This window comes from Chiloscyllium plagiosum, chromosome 22 (assembly GCF_004010195.1).
Source record: "Chiloscyllium plagiosum isolate BGI_BamShark_2017 chromosome 22, ASM401019v2, whole genome shotgun sequence".
Taxonomy (NCBI): domain Eukaryota; kingdom Metazoa; phylum Chordata; class Chondrichthyes; order Orectolobiformes; family Hemiscylliidae; genus Chiloscyllium; species Chiloscyllium plagiosum.
This window is the reverse complement of record NC_057731.1, coordinates 43707480-43713291: the sequence shown is the minus strand read 5'-3', so window position 1 is coordinate 43713291 and position 5812 is coordinate 43707480.

The following is a 5812-nucleotide window of genomic DNA, read 5'->3' as shown; positions in this document are numbered from 1 at the left end:
AGGATATTCCGATGGAAGTGAACACCCTGGCCAATCCGACTGAGCTTGGGGAACACCACATGAATGAAGGCAATTGCATAGCCTCGCTCAGGACATATCCTGAACAGAGGGACACAGCAAAACCCTAAATAAAGCCAAGCTTCAGCCAAACCATTAAAACTTTCTTCAGGATCTGGGCCAGCAAGCCATTGTAGTTGCTGCCGGTATGCGGACTCGAGACAGCAAAAGAGTGTCATTAAATCAAAACTGAGTAAGAGAACTCATAGACCTATATTCAGGAGAGTGCACACCCTGCAATGTCCATCTACATCTGTTTTGGAATAGTTAAATTGCTTCGCAACATCCAATCAAAACTAACCTCTGATTAAAGAGACACCTGGTTCTAACGGAGGTCGATACTGACACGACTGTTTCAGTGATCGCGAACCAGTTTTTAACAAACTTCGTTCTGGACTCCAACCCCTTAAGTTTGTGCAAGATCTAGGCTAAACTGAGAATCTATATTGGGGAACTTTTACAGATTATGGGTATAACTTTCACTCCAATCTCTTAGGAGAAGCAGCTGGTTCAGTTCCCACTGAATGTAGGAAAAGGCACAGGCCCGAGCTTGATGGAGTGAAATTGGTTGAGAAAGATGCACCTGGTTTGGCTCAACAGTTTGCAATTAGAAAATGGCTGCTTGAGTGAAGTCCTGATTAAATACCCAGACGCTTTTAAGAAAGGGCTAGGGAACTATCAAAGAATCCATGGCCACCCTGCATGTTGACCAGGAAGCAATTCCATGATTCTGCAAGGCCCGCGCAATGCCATTTGCCTTATGGGAAAAAGGTAGAGGCAGAAATCAGGTGGCTGGAAAGCGAAGGAATCATCGAACTAGTCCAGTTTATCGAATGGGCAGCACCTGTCACACCAATTGTGAAGCCTGATGGCTCAGTTTGCCTTTATGGGGATTTTAAACAAACAGTGAACCACTTTTACAGCTGGATAAATACTCAATCCCACACATAAAGGATTTATATGCAACACTGGCAGCAATTTGTCCTTCACAAAGCTGGACATGAGCCATGCATACTTATAATGGCAGTTAGATGAAGATTCCCAGAAGTATGCGACCAGTAATGCTACAATTAATACCCATAAAAGTTTGTACCAATATATAAGACTGTTATTTGAGGTACTATCAGCCCGTGCAATTTTTCAATGGACAATGGAAAACATTTTACAAAGTCTACCCGAGGTTGCCATTTATCTAAATGACGTGCTAATAACAGGGAAGACCAATAAGGAGCACTTAGAGAGTTTGAACATAGTCCTTTCCCCCAGGCGCGTGTATGCCTTAGATGGAAAAATGTTTGTTTCAGGCAGTAAAATGATCTAACTGGGCTACAGAGTTACAAGACTGGGTTACATGTGTTGAAAGAAAGAGTGAGGCCTTAGGTCTTTCTCTGGGCTGGTAAATTATTACAGAAAATTCATACATAACCTCGACTCCATCCTGGCATCTTTGTATCAGTCCTTAAAAAGGGTCAGCCTTGGAGCTGGTCATATAGCCAAGCCAAAGCTTTCAGTGAAATGACGAAACAGCTATCACCCTCTAAGGTGTTGACACACTATGATCCCAAATGAGATCTGGTATTGACATGCAATACCACCCCGTACGGCATTAGGGTAGTATTAGATCATAGTGGCCCAATGGAGAGAAATATCCAATAGTGTAGGCATCCAGGATTTTGACTAATGCGGAGCATAAATAAGCCCAGATGGAGAAGGAAGGTTTGGCAGTCATATTTGGAGTCAGGAATTCCACCAAAACCTTTATGGATGTAGATTTGTAATAATAACAAACCAAAAACCACAGCTAGGTCAACTGAAAGAGGACAAGGCAGTGCTGTTTCAGGAATGCCAGATTCAGCTCGAATACTAAGTGTGTATAATTACAAGATGGAAAACCGCCCGGGAGGCTGTGTAACAAATACATTAAGACACCTCCCGCTGGCAGATACACCACTGGTGGGACCGCCTCTATTCTGGTTTCAAATTTTCAAGACACACTTTCAGTGACAACTGACAATATCAGTCTTTGGATGCAGAAAATCCAGTCTGGGCAAAACTGAAAAAGCTGGTGGTGATGGGGGAAACTGAAGGACTGTCACAACCAGAACTGAAACCTTTCTGTACCTGGAGAGAGCAGATCACTGGAGAGAACAGCATATTATTCTGGGGAGCAAGAGTGATATTTCCAGGCAAAGGTTGCTGCCAGATACTGGCTAAACTCCACCAGGGTCACCCAGGGGTTTTTAAAACAAAGATATTGGCAAGAAGTTATGTCAGGTGGCCAGGATTGGATGCTGACGTCACTGCATTGCTTTGGCAGTGCCCAGAGTGCCAACAAGGACAAAACTTTCCATCAGCAGCTTGCCCACATTCATGGGATTGACCAGGTAAACCCTGGACTCAGTTACACGCCAACCATACAGGTCCTTTCATGGACTCAATGTTCTTAGTCATTGTGGACACCCATTCAAAGTGGCTGGTCGTGCCTAGAGTTGATTCATGAAATGGGGACAATGATAGAAAAATCGTGCACATCTTCTCAACACACAGACTCCGGAAATGTTCATCACAAATAATGAGCCATCGTTTACCAACAGGGATTTAGAGTATTTCTGAAAGTTAAATGGCACTTGACATATAAGGATAGCCCCATTTAGCTCTCCACCCTGGAGGCTCTCTGCCTCCATTCCTGATGAAGGGCTTTTGCCCAAAATGTCGATTTTCCTGCTCCTCAGATGTTGTCTGACCTGCTGTGCTTTTCCAGCACCACTCTAATCTAAACACCAAAAAAAAATAAGGACAGCTCGAAACCATCCATCATCCAATGGTCTGGCAACAAAAGCAGTCCAAACTTTGAAGGCAGGCTTAAAGAAACAGCCTATAGCTTCACCCGGAGCCAAACTGTCCTAATTCCTATTGGATTGTAGGACCATCACTCATTCGATCAGAGGGATAGCTCTTGCAGAGTTGCTAATGGGGAGCAGTCTCCACACCAAATTAAATCTGATCTTCCCAGGCCTGGGGTAGAGAGTGAATTAGCATCAGAAACATCAATGCCATACACAATACGAGAGAGACAGTTTACTTCGGGGGACAAAGTTTGGTGTAGGAAACATTGGAATGACCCTGCATTGGTAAGAGGGATGGTCAAGGCAAGGTTAGATCCAGTGATGTATAACGTTCGAGTAAGTGCGAAGATCCAAAAATGTGCAGGATAGGTGAATTGGCCATGCTAAATTGTCCGTAATGTTAGGTGAAGGGGTAAATGTAGGGGAATGGGTCTGGGTGGGTTGCTCTTCGGAGGGTCGGTGTGGACTTGTTGGGCCGAAGGGCCTGTTTCCACACTGTAAGTAATCTAATCCAATCTAATTCTGAATATGAATGCAGACCGTATAGAGTCTGTAACCTCACAAACGGTGCGGGGAGCAAAACCTGCCCGGCTCCTCGACAGGCTTCACAACTCATTCTGGAATCCGTGAGTTCTCCCTCTCCATCAACGTTGAAGATACCTGGGGATCTGAGATGGACACAGCCGATTTCCCAACTGTACAGCTCTATGACTCTACGTTGCCACTTTGATGCCTTTGCTGCTTGAAGAAGAGAATTATTTTCTGCCAGGATGCTCTGAGCACAACAGACGAGCTACTGGGTGGTATATTCCACCCATATCTGAGGCAGAGTTCGAAGAACCTGACCTGGTGCTACATCACCCCAGGAGGAGCTACAAAAAAACCAGCCTTTGTCCTCGAACTCAGAGGGGGAGGGATGTAGAGATTGTAATGAGGTCAGCCAGATGGACCTCATACAATATGAGTTCTCTGATTGGGGCTGTTAATCTGGTCCATTTAGGGAGTGCTGGCTGACAGATATAGACAGGAGTCACCTGGTGCGGGGTGGGTGGTGGGGGATGTGGGGGGAAGGAGGGTAGGTCAGAGGACCTCCTCATGGGTCTGCTCCTGGGCCTGGTCAAACTGGCCATAAACGGGTCCAGGCAGTGGGCTGTGGAGGGGGTCATTAGGGCCTCTTGCCTGCTCCTGTTCCATGGTTATGTCAGACACCACGTTTCCCTGCAGACGGAGCACGCAGGGTCTACCAACACCCTTGAGGTTTTCAGGGAAAGGTGGGCACCACAAGGACTGGAGTGTATTATTTCCTCCTCCGACTCCATTTTAATTTCATCCTTGCCTCCCCTTTATTGTTTGAGAAGGGCACTGCTTGTCACTGCCCACTCGGGTGTTTCCTTTCTTCCTGGTGGGGAAATACAATTAAAAATTTATACACTTGTTGTTTTTCACTGTGTCCGACACGTGCACACACACGACATGGGGAAAAATAAGCATTACCACTGTCAGGCTGTAGTGTGGGTGAAAATAAAAAGAAAAAACAATCAGGAGTGTTTGAGGCTCTGCTCACTCTGAGAGCTGGCTTTGAGAGAGCTGGATTAGTGCCAAAGGCTCTCCTCATGTAAATAAAGAGTGACTTGGTGATGGGATACCGGCCTCTATTGAGTTATTTCACTCTGTGTTCAGCCACACACACACCGTATAAAAAACACAGACAATTTAAAGGGCCAACACAGCTTTGAACTCTCAGCGGGAATTCGACATGTGCAATTGCTGTCTCAGAACCCACAATCCAAAAGGTTCAGCACTCCAACCCGCTCAGGGTACTCATCCATAGTTGGGAGGGCCCTGCTGTAACTATTCTATGATTCTGAATGTTTATTCAATTCTTTTTTGAAAGTCACCAATCAATCTGTCTCCATTGTCCTTCCAGGCAATGCATTCCTGTGCTGTCAGTAAACATTCTTTCATTCTCTCCCTCTGGTCAATTGGCAGATTCTCTTCAATTTGCGTCCCTCTCATTACTGACCGTCTTTCTGCTGGAAACAGTTTTGCATTATTTACTCTGTTAAAACACTGTCCTTTAATTTTAATTCCTCAGTTCAATACCCTCCTTCTAAGGAGAACAATTCCAGCTTCTCCGAGCCCCTCATCCCTGAATCAACACACTTCCTCACAAATACAAAGTGAGGGACAATGGAAGCAGATTAACTGCTGGAAGGGTCGGGGACTCACACCGAGCCACGTCAGAGCCTTAAGGAGGGAAGGAAACAGAAAATTCAAAGCCACGCAAGATTTAATTCCCCCAGCATCATCGCTCCCTCTCTCTCTCAGAGGCTGATTGGCTCCTTATTAATAATTAATTTTTGTCTAAATGGCAGAGAGAATAGATTAAACTTCTGCACCCTCACTCACCACTACACACCTTAAAATAACTGCTGAAGGATACTACATAGAGCGGGCCTGTTACTTAAAAAGCTTTTAAAAGGTCAGTTCATTCTGGGAGACAGCCAGTCTGAGGCAGAGGTATTTATAGAAAATCCTGTATCAGGTAACCCCATTCAGAAAGACCAGCCACACATTCATCAAACTCACAGTGCCTGTCGAAAATCAGGGTTTGAGGGTCGATGATCCTGGGGAATATGAGTGTCCAAACTTGCCCATTGGATATGTCTAACATGGGTTTCACCGAGATACTCCAGGGTAGGTGGGATGTGACTCATGTTTTTCACACTCCTCTATTTCTGTCTTTCTGTCATCTATTTCTCTCTCCTCTTTGTGTCGCATTCACTTTATCTTTCACTCCCTTGGGTGTTGGACAATGCTGAGTGTGGGGAGGGGAGGGTGAGGAGAGAGAAAGGCAAGGGGAGTGCAGGGGAGGGCAAGGGCGAGGGGAGGGTGAGGGGGAGGGGAGG